We start from the raw sequence: 12004 nt of genomic DNA on the forward strand, positions 1-12004 counted from the left end.
TCCACGAACCATTGCAGCCTCCAGCTTAGCTGGGGGATCTGTGCCCAAGCTGGAGTGCAGGCTAGGGCTGCATTCTGAGCTTCCAATCAGTCACCAGTTGGCCTGCTCCTTCGGCCCAAGTCCCGCAGGGTGAGCGCTTATGCACGCGCCTCTCCCAGCCTGTGCGCGCCCGCCGGGGAAGCTTGGGCTGCACGCGCCCCGCGCCCCACCTCCGTTGGCCCCGCCTCCTCCCCCTCCCGCGCGCCGCCCCGCCGCCCGCCGCCACCACCGCCGCCGGAGCTCAGTAGTATGGCATCGAGGAGAATGGAGACCAAACCTGTGATAACCTGTCTCAAAACCCTCCTCATCATCTACTCCTTCGTCTTCTGGGTGAGTGCCCAAGCCTGGCTGCTGGCCGGGCTACGGTCCAGCAGACCGTGTGGTGATGCTCTTAGAAAGAAAGGTGGAAGAAAAAACCCAAACCCGAAAGCCAATCTTAGACGGTGGATAAGGAGACAGGCGCAGGGTCCTGAGTCTGGGCTGCGGGAAGGTAGGGTGCAGGTCTGGGCTGCTTAGACCGTCGATTTTGTCTGACAAAAACTGTAGTGAGCTATGTGGTGGCGGTGGTTGCAGATTTTTGACCCTTCCAAATATATATATATATATATATATATATATATATATATATATATATATATATATATATATATATATATATTGAATGCATTGAGTTCTTAAGCTCCCTGGACAGGGTCAGCCCCTGGGGAAAGTTGGGGATTTGTCTGTTTTCTCTTCTGGACTCCTCTCTCTACCTTACCAGCTAGTTTTGGAGGCCTGCTGGATCTAACCTGTGGCGGGTTGGGAGTGGGCGCAGGACAGCGGGGTTTGATCCCCGATTCCAACTCAGTCCTGACCCGGTGGGGATGCGGGAGACAGTCGCCGGCAGCCTTCTGCCCGCCTGGACAAGGGCAATCAGTCTCTCAAATGCACTAATGCGGGACAGGCGCCGCCACCGCGTGGAGGCGCACGGAGAGGGTCTTACATAAGCAAGGGGTTATCTATCTTTGAGCGTACTCAGTGAGTTGGTCTTACGACCCCTTTCTGGTTCTGTTCCACCCTTTACTGTTTCCATCTGGTCATTGTGTTTACTGTGTGAACCCAATCTACAGTACATAAGAGGAGGACCCCTAATACCTGGTGGCTGCGGTAGCTCCCCAACTCTGTTCCCTACCTAATTGGTACTGCTACTAGTCCTTGAGCTCAATGCAGAAAGGTGACGTCAGCCCTTCAGCCCAGGCCGGCGATGGGCTGCTTGGTGCACCTCGTTGAGGGATGCTTCTGTGCGCAGGAGGAGGGGAAAAAAGGGGAGGAGAGGGCTCCGGGCTTATGCCTTACCTCATCCTGTTTGGCAATTCATGAAATCAGTGCAGCGTTGACACTGCAGTGATTCATTTGCAGAGGTGGGTGGTACCTAAAGACCATTCCCAGTTCTTTCACCACGTAGATGCCCCCAGTTCCCTCTTCCCAACTCAAGCCACAGCCACCCTGCAAAGGAATGGATTCCTCCCCCCCCCCATAATCTGGGTCATTCTGACTTCCAATATAGTCATTTTGAAACATGAAGCTCTGTTTAAAAAAATCTTCTTGCCTTTGGTTTTTTTTTCTTGCCTTTTCCACCCCAATATTAGCCCCGTTTTTTATTCAATTGTGGAGCACAGTATTGAATGAGGTACCTATACTCGGACTGATGGTAAACTGAATTGTTTGCAGAAGCCAAGACAAAAGCTGAGATTTTTTATATATTAAAAAAAAATCCCTAATGTGTCTAGGCTTTCGTTGCTACTGATGTTGGTGATACTTCAGGTCTGAAAAGCCATGCAGTGTGGCAACAACGCAAACCAGGGCTCCGCAATGACACAGAGTAGCATGATCGAGACAGCCCACCACATAAGAGAAACATAGGAGTTGACTTCTTTTTAGACTGGATTCAACACAGGTTGAATCATCTCAGTAGTGGGACTGTGGGCTAGCTATACATTCAAGGATCTTGCTATGTATGCCTGAAAAAAAGCGGTCATGCTTGATGACTATACAACTTCGCAGTAGCCATTGCTGGGAACTGGTTTAGATCTTTATATATCTCCTTCAATCTGTTGTTGTTTTGCCCTTTGTTGTATACACTTCCTATTTGTTACTGGAGTAAATCTATGAGTGATTATGTTAGGGTCCTGAAAAAGAAGGCTTATGGTTCGTGGGGAGGAAGGAGGGTTGTTTTCTGAGCGGCTCTGAAGCCTGGTAAAGGAGGGGTTGCTCCAGGCTCCCGATTTTCATATGGATTATTTAACTCTTTTTGTTTGACAGCCTCCCCCCTCCCCGCTGCTGCTTCATGAACAAAATTGCTTCAAGTCTCCTAAAACATTTGAAATGATCACTGTGTTCTATGACCCTGAAAGTTCCTCATGCTGGCATTTAAATTTATTTTTTGTACTTTCAAGATTTTCATGTTCTTAAGTGTTTACACAAAGTATTTTCAGTAGTTTAAATAGGATTTAATGATCTTTTCACACATTTCATACTTTACAATAAAAAGAATGAGCTCCCTTTAGACAATAGGACATATTAAAGATGTTTTTTAATAAGCCATAGTTCAACTGCTGAGTTTTTTAATGTACCTTGAATGTTGTTTTGAACAAAGCTGCTCTAGTCAGACATAATTCATATGATATATGTCATCCATTTAAAGTATGCCATATAAATATAGTCTAAGCATATAAATAGTTTGCATTTTAGTGTGTTTGTTATCATTTTAGTGTGTTCATGGACACAATCATCACTGCACTCCATTTTTTGTTGTTTCATCATCGAAATAACGATAAGAAACCTTGTTCTGCCCTTAAGATCCCATTTTCTCTCCCACTTGTCCCTCTCCTGGTGCCAGCCGTAGGAAACCACAACTCTACTTTCAATTGCTCTAGATTTTTACTGTTCTGAACATTTCTTATACAAAATCACATATTTGCACTTTTGTGACTGATTGGTTTCATTTAGCATGAGATCTTCATGATTCATCCATGTTGTTAGCATGTGTCAGGACTTCATTTGGTTTTATGGTCAAATAGGATTCCATTTTGTGAATATACTATAGTTCATCCGTTGATGGATAGTTGAGCATTTTGACTGTTATGGATGATGAGGTTATAATGACTTATGTGCTATTAGTTTGGGTATGTGTCTCTGTGTCTCTGTCTCTGTGAGTGCCTATATTTTCATTTTTCTTGGCTATATACCTGGGGGTCTTCATGAAATTACTAGGTCAAATAACTCTATAGTTAATTGTTGGAAGAATGGTCATACTGTCTTTCAGAGAAAGTGTTGCATTTTTATATTCCCTTCAACAGTTAGGGTTCCACTTTCCTTTTATGTTTGCCAGAATTTGTCACTATCTGGCTATTTAATTGTAGCCATCCTAATACCTGTGCATTTATACATCTTACTGTGATTCTTCTTTGAATTTCCTTAATAAATGCTAATGTTGAATATTTTAAAATGCTTAATGATTGTTGGTCATCTTTTGAAGAGATACATATTCATATTGTTTGACCATTTCATTTATCTTTTTATTATTGCATTATTAATCAATCATATATTCTAGGTACAAGCTCCATTTTTCCATTCTGTGGGTTCTCTTCCTTTTAGTGGTCTTTTGAACTATGAACATATATATGAAAAAATGTTTAGATATACATGTAAGTTTATATATGTGTGTGCATATATATATATATATATATATATATATATGAAGTGCAAATGGATTGGCTTCTCGTGTGTTGCATTGTTCATGCTTTTGATCTTATATGGAAGAATCTTTTGCCAAAGATCACAACAATAACCCTTTAAAAACTGCAAGAGTTATTTCTCAGTTCAGTAAATATATTTGATATATGACTATTTCTTGAATACCAAGTACTATGTCTGGCACATGGTAAGTACTCCATTTTCTTTTTTTACATTTCTGGAATTATGCCCTGTAATATAAAAAGGCTGACTTTTCACTCTTTTAAGGGGAATATGGAAAGATGATTAGTCAGAATTATTTACATTGTGTTCTTTGTGAGTTGTCTTAATTAGACTTCTTTTACTTGAATTTAGGTTTAGGTGTGGAAGGTGTTTTATCTTAAAATGGTCCTAAGTTAGTAGCATCAACAAGTACTTTGGCCTATGCCAAACCAGAAGACTACCGTTACGAAAAGGAGATAGTTGTTTTTATCTGTATTCTTTTATTTGCAATCACTCTCCCTGGCCGCCATATTTTGTTAAAGTTTTGATTCTCGACAGGGCACAATCTCTCCATATTTGGCCATGTCTAAAGACTTTTTTGTTACATCTGGAATGGGTTCCACAGGCATTTAGTGGCTAGAGACCACAGGTGTTGCTAAGCAGCTACCTGATGATTCCTTATAGGGGTTGAGCCCTGCCCAATACCTGGCTCAAAAGGTTAATAGTGCCCAGAAGAGTAGTAAGCGCTGTGAAGAAAAGGAGAGGCCTAATGAGAAAGTCACTGTATTTACCCTACCACAGCATGTTCAACACAATTACCTGTCAGAAGAAAAGCATTCCCTATGACGTGCCATAATGGTTTGTTTGAAGACTAAAGGTAAGTGACTCTTTACAGACTGTGTGCTCGTGGATAGGACAGTTTTCCTTCCAGTTCAATGACATCACCTGAGTGCTGATAACATAATCTTACTTTCCTTGATTTCTATGTTTTATTTTCAGGTTTGGCGTTAGAGGGAGGAAAACACCTAGGAGTAAGTTCTCTTGTGCTTTAAAGACTCGAAACAGTATTACATGGGAGTTTACTTGGGGAATGTTTACATTCTTAATAAATGAATGAAAACTGAAACTTAGCAACACTCCTGGCTAAGGTGTTTAACGCACCACAGCTGAATAGAGCTATCCATAGTGAATTAAATGTGTTCTTTTTCTTCGCATGTTGGTAATGACTAGGGAACTTTAAAAGGACTTGCTTACAATAAAGACTGTTAAATCATTATATCTTTGTGGTCTCTTTTTATCAGATATTTTAGTGAACTGTTATTGAACTTAACTTTGGATAAAAATATCTGTCTTGCTCTAAATAAAAAGAAGTTTCTAATTTTTATGAGAAATGTAATTCAGAAGCAAACAAGAAAACTTTCTAAATATATACTTACCAGAAAACTGTTTTGATTTATAAATTTTTATGGACTTTAAGTACTCATCTGAGTTCTGAGGTAAGATATATGTTGACTACATCTGAACAGTCTTTTGAAGAGAAATGTTCTTTGCTTCATTCTAGTGAATATTGGATTTGTTTATTTTATCATCTATGAATGTAATTAGCTTGCTAATGGTATTGTTAAATCTCTTAATGGTGAAATATCAGTGATTTCTCTTTTCCTTTTTAGAATATCATTAATCATTTGGGGGTAATTAAAATGATATTATTTTTCTCTCTTTTCTTCTAGAAACTCTCAGTGATTAGATTTAATAAAGAGGGAAAATCTTAAAGAGAAGGCCCTAATATTTACAGAGTGTTTGAGATTGACACATATTCCTGGCAAAATTTTCGCATGTCAGTTCACTTCAGCCAACATTCACTGACTGTCTGTCATGTACCAGATATCGTTTATCCTATAAGATGTTATCTGTTCACTGCGTGCTGCATTTGGCATTTTTGTCGGGTTAATCAGTAATACAATCACTTCCAAATTGTTCATAATTAGGTATTATCTAATTGTTGTCACACTATAGAAGTTGGAAATTTAGTTCCTTTGAACCCCTCCTTTTCTCTCATAGTCACATCTTGCAAAGATGTTATCGGTTTATCACACACCATTTTGTTTAAGCAGTGGGCTGTGATGAGGTGACAAGAAAAATCTCTTCATAGCAGAGCCAGCCATGTAGTATGGATATTATGAATACTTATACAACTTTTGATTTTCCCTGTAATTAGCAGCCACCTTGCATTTAGAATGTTTACTAAAATTCATTTCCATATTTTTTCAAGAATTATATATCTGTGCTCAGTGTGTTCAAGCACTCCGTGTATCATTTGTATGGCCTAGTGTTTCATTTTGGCTTTCAACGTGGACTAATGTTCTCTGGACTTCTGCTATGTTGAATCCTCAAAGTTCCTAGATGTTTGTTTGTTCTAGTTCTTGATTTTTTTTTATCTCTTTATTTTGGTAGAGCAAGCTTTCATTTAGTTTTCTTTCTAAAATGATATATGGGAAGTCATATAGTGAATCCTTTACAGATGCAGACTCCTACTTGATGCTTTTAATTGGCTTGATAGTTTGGCTGAATATATAATTGTAGTTTAGAAAATATCCTCAAATTTTTACTATCTACTTTCTACCAATGTCTCCTTGTTATTAATGTTGAAAAATTAATTATTATTATGATTCTTCTTGAATCCTGTTTTTCCCCTCTGGGAGTTTCTTCTTGCACATTTCCAATGCTCTCAAATTTATCTCTGAAGATATTAGGAATTTTTTTATTTTTTAAAAAAAATGTTTTTCTTTATGTCTTCTTTGTTTCTTCCAAACTATTTTTTTAGACCACTTTATAATCACAGATTTCTGGGGGATTCTGCTAATTGTTTCATGTGTGTTTAAGAGGGGGTCATTTAAAACACATTTGGAAGCTGTTAGCATGACTTTATTCCTGTTTGTTGTTTTTAAGTTGTGTGGCTTTGTTGGGCTAGGTGAGTTTTAGAACTAAGATCAGTATTTTTATGCCTGTGGTTTTTCTGTTGGTCTGATCATATGGCCTACAGGAGAATCCTTTCATTTTCCTCTGAACAAGAAGGTAGGGATGTGAGAGACACAAATGTCCATTGTTCTTCTGTTTCTGGTTCAGAGACTTTCAGATATAGTCTCCAAAGAATACATCTCTGAACCTATGGTAGAATGAAAGAGAAACCAGAGACAGGAAGTTGGAGATTTCCTAATTTCTCTTCAAAAAGTATTTTACTAGATCCTTGTAATGTCAGCCTTCTCCCTAATGTCAGCTGTCAATGTCTTCTGGAGGTGCTTGGGTATAAATACTTTATTCTAGGCTGTCCAAAGACACTGCCATATTTTTGTTAGCTCTCAGGATATCAGTATGGTTGTCTCTTCCACTCTTTTTTTTAACTGTGGGTTTTTAAAAAAGTGTCATGTCAGTGGAATTTTGGGAGTTAACCAAGATAAATGGATATGTTCAATACATCATCTTTAACAAGAAGTCTTTTCTATCTATATTTATACTTTGCATGCTATTAATTACATGAGTTGTTGATTCTGATTGATCGTATAGAACAACTAAAATGGTAATAGTTGGATTATCATAAGTATTGGTACACACACACACACAGGGTTAAAATGAACCAAGAGACTTAGGCATCATAGGCCAGCAGTTTATCCTATTAATATATTTTGGAAAAAAAACTCTTTTGGATGACAAGGAAAATATTCTGTGTTGGAATAGGCTTACTAAAGTCCATCCTCGAAAAGGTCATCAGGTTATCAGGGAGAGAACAAATAGGAATGAAGCCCTGAAGATTTCTGGTATTTTGTCGTCACTTCTCATTTCTTTCCACTGGGAAATGACGCAATGTAGTGTTTTCTGACTTAATTCAGACTCTACTGGACTAATGTAATGTAGTTGCATAAGAGTTTAGCATATGATATGTGTGTGGTGGGAGAGTTGATGTTAAATTACTATTTTTATGCTATTATGGTTATGGGGCATCTATATGATAATCTGGAATCTTCTCGTTTTTAGGCAACTTAATTCCCATATACAATGTGAAGTTAGGACATGCGTACTCTCTTCTATACCATTTGGGGAACATTAAGCCATTTTCCCTAGTAGTTGCTTAGAAACTAGCTGAATTTTTAATCAAAATCAAATGAAATTCATTCATCTTAATCCCAGGAAGAGTTATTGATTTGGCATCGCTGTGTGATACATTATGATGACTCACTGGCTCTTCAGCATTATATCCTGTTATAAGTATTTCAAAAGGTACTGAGAACTGGAAGTCATTTGTGACTGTTTCTTTGTTTAAACATCCTAGATCCTTGAGATGGATGACTAACGTTCTGCCAAATGTACTGGAAATGCACCTTAAAAATATATTCTTGAATTTTTCTACTTTGGTTCCGTTACGGCAGCTTCTGAGCTTTTCTACCACATGGTAGAAAGCAGATCAGTGGATTGATGTGTAAACTCCTTCTGTTGGCTGTTATCCCCCTTGCTGAGATAGATGCTTTTCATTCTTGGCAGAGCACTTTATTCATCTCTTTATAGTGCCTCAATATTCATTAAGAAAAGGATGAGTGTAGTAGGAAGCTGCTTGTTTGTTTCCCAGCTGCCCAGACTTCCGAGATAACCGCATAGAAACTGTATTAATTATATCACTGCTTGGCCTAATAGCTCTAACTTCTTATTGGCTAGCTTTTACATCTTAATTTAACCCATTTCCATTTATCTGTGTATTGCCACGTGGTTGTGGCTTACTGGCAAGTTTCTGCATCTCTCTCTGGTGGCTGCTCCATGGCTTCTATCTGACTCCACCTCCTTTCTCCCAGCATTCAGCTTAGTTTTCCCCACCTAACAAACTTCTACCTTGCTATAGGACAACCCAGTTTCTTTATTCATCAACCAATAAAAGCAACACATAGACAGAATGACCTCCCACACCAGATGAAGGGGAGAATAAAAGAGGAGTTTTTCCTTTCATTGTTTTTTATTTTTGATCAGTTGAATATGTAAACATTTTAAACAATCTAATGATAAAATCAAGGATCCTATTCTGCCTTAAAATATTTTCTGTAATGACTTTTGAAGGTGAACATTCCCCATCATCTATTTTAGAAGAAGTTTGTAAGTATCCATATTAAGAGATGAACAAACAAACAAACAAACAAACAAAAAAAGAGATGATTGGGTGGGTTTGGAATAGATACTAATTGAACAACTTAATTGGTGATTCTTAACCCATTTTGTTAAGCAGAAGAACTGCCTGAAATTTTTTAAAATAATGTCTAAACTACATTCTAAGACACCATGATTCAGTTTGTCCAGATGGGGTTCCAGCATTCATGGTTTTGAAATAAATAAATAGAGATTCAACTGTGCAATTAGGATTGGATTGTAAACCCGTGATCCCGAGAAGACATAGTAGCTAATAGCAGGCCATTTCATCTTGAGTCTCTTGGATTGATGTAGGATTTCCCTCTGTACGCTGTGATTACCATTAATGAATAAAGAAACTGCTTTGAACCTATAGCAGGGCAGAACTTAGGTAGGCAGGAAAAACTAAACTGAATGCTGGAAGAAAGAAGAAGGACTTAGAGAGAAGCCATGTAGCCCTGCCAGAGTGTTCGTGATCATCAAGATATTCATGAATTTGTAAATGACATGTAATATCTAGAGTTGGGCAGTGATGGTGCATACTTTTAACCCCAGTACTTGGGAGGCAGAGACAGGAGGATCTCTGTGAATTTGAGGCCAGCCTGGTATACATGTTGAGTTCCAGAACAATCAGAGCTACACAGTGAGACCCTGTCTCAAAAACGAAAGAAAGAAAGAAGGAAAGAGAAGAAAAAAAAGCAAAGCAAAACCAAAGCAAATGTGTTATCTATTTCTTTTAGCAACAATATAACTTAGCATATTTAGTGTTACCCAAAGTTGCACACATGAAAATCATATTTCAAAAATGGAAAGTAATCCCATAATACCAAGAATTAGACTCTCAAGGCAACTGAAATGTCTTTACAGCCCTATTGGGAGACAAAGATTGATTATTTAATAGATATGATGAGCAGCAGTAACCACCAACCTCAACAGTTAAACCTATCCTAGTGAATGACAATTTAGTTCAATTATGATGGCCAGTTTGTTTTGGAGAACATATTCAGAATTGTAAGGAAAAACAACATTCAATTCAATACCAAACCAATCATCAGCAGATAAACACACTTGACAAAATCAAGAACAGCCTTGCACAATGACATGGCTCAATGGTCAAGGGCACTTGGCATCCAGTGATGTAAACCTGAACCCCCTATCTGCACACTGTGTGCACCCAAACGCACCAAGGATACTGATGATGACGAACAATGTCATCAAAGTGTGATGTTTGTAAGGTCAAGGGCAACAACTCATATCCCCATAATGAAAACCTTTCAAATACCATGATACCTTCAAAAGATATACTTTAGTTATAAACTATGATTTAGTTTAGCACCACCACTGCCCAACTCTAGATATTACATCTCATTTACAAATTCATGAATATCTTGATGATCACCAACACTTGACTATGGTGGGTAAGCACAGATTTTTTAAACTCTTAAGAGAGGACAGAGTCTCACAGAGATTATGTGATTCACTTAATATTATAAAACACATGTCCAAATTAAGACTTCTCATAAATATAGTTTGAAATCCCCTTCAGTAGAGGCAATTGTCAAAAGAATAGCAAGTGTATGATATAGTAGGATATGAAGAATAAATTGGGAAGGATAAGGAATTCTTAAAAGCTTCATCAGAGTTGAAGCTTGAATCCAAGTAAAAACAGGGAATATGGATTCTCATTCAATCTCAGTTTTTGTATATGTTGGGTTCACTTCCAAGCCAAAGAAAGTCCGTGTCCAATCACTGGAAACAGGAAGCTCTCAAATGGTGTTTGCGGGCAAAGTTCTAGCTCTGTATTCTTGAGGAAGGAGTACCAACTATTATTTTTAACAGAAATTATTTCCATCCACACAAATGTACTAACAGGAAAATGTTAACATAGTTTTAGTTGATCTGGAATTAGAAAAGAATTTTTGATTACATGTATTTATTTTCTGACTTTGGATTTGGGAGACATGGTTTCACTGGCCTGAAACCCCATTGGACCAGCTTCAAACTTGTGTCTCGAAAGTGCTGGGACTACAGAAGCAAGTCACCATGTGCCACTATTATTTGTGATTTGATTTTTCTTTCAAATGCAGAAATGCAAAACATTAAAATGGAAAAAAAGATAAAATTGTCTTTTATAGCTATAGTTTTTATATTCCGAAACTTCCTGGAGAGTCTAGTACAAAGCAAAGAATTGGATATGCTGGCTAGATACAAGGTAAGGATGAACTATTAACTGCCTATCATTAGTTCATTATGCAAGCTTTAGAAGAGAAAATTTGTTCATTTGCAGTACCATCAAGAATCATGACTGCTGCAGAATAAAGTTAATAAGAAATGCAAAGAAGTCTCTGATATGATGGAATAGAACAAAAATTTCATTGAAAATAAGACCTAAACAGATTTAAAGACACCTATATATTCTTTAGTTGGGAGATATAATATCATAAAATTACCAGTTATCTAAAGATTTGTTTGATATGTATTTTCTTTCATATAGAATCCTGGTAGAATTTGGGGAGCGAGGGGTAGTACTTGATTAAATTATATTGCTAATGTAGGAAACAAATAACTGAGAAATTGATAGGAAATTCAGAAGTTTGTACCTTATATGATAACAGTATATACTGTTTAAGGGGAGATAAAGACAGACCTATGTAATCCTCAATTCCTGGCATCCATGCCTGTGTGCTACCCCTTCTGTTCCAGTGTCAGGAGCATCTATGGCTTGCTTCTCATAGAATATAAAAAAAAAAGTGATCAAATGTGCCATACAACTGCGTTACATAGGAGTTTTACAATCAGTCTTGTTGAGAGGCTCTTTTTCTTTCTGGCTTTGAAAACTTAAGCTGCCTTGTTGAGAGGTGCCTTAGAGAGGGCTACACACTGAGGAATTCTGTGTTGACAACCAGCAGGAAAAGGAAGCCTCCAGTTTGGCAATATGTAAGCAACTGCCAACAATTGGACGATTTTGGAAATGGATTCTTTCACCCACTTGAGCCTCCCAGGAGACTACAGTCCTACCTGATTCTTTAGTGGGAACCAAAGGCAGATGATATCACTTAGACTCCACAAAAATCTATGGAAT

The 12004-nt window shown here is 37.9% G+C and overlaps 1 pseudogene; it reads left to right on the top strand.

Moving 5' to 3' along the window:
- Nucleotides 1-273: 273 nt before the first annotated feature.
- Nucleotides 274-12004, top strand: part of LOC121442646 — a 110073-nt pseudogene continuing 98342 nt past the window's right edge.

This window comes from Microtus oregoni, unplaced genomic scaffold (genome assembly GCF_018167655.1).
Source record: "Microtus oregoni isolate MIOR12 unplaced genomic scaffold, Mior012 000092F_ref0000046, whole genome shotgun sequence".
Taxonomy (NCBI): Eukaryota; Metazoa; Chordata; class Mammalia; order Rodentia; family Cricetidae; genus Microtus; species Microtus oregoni.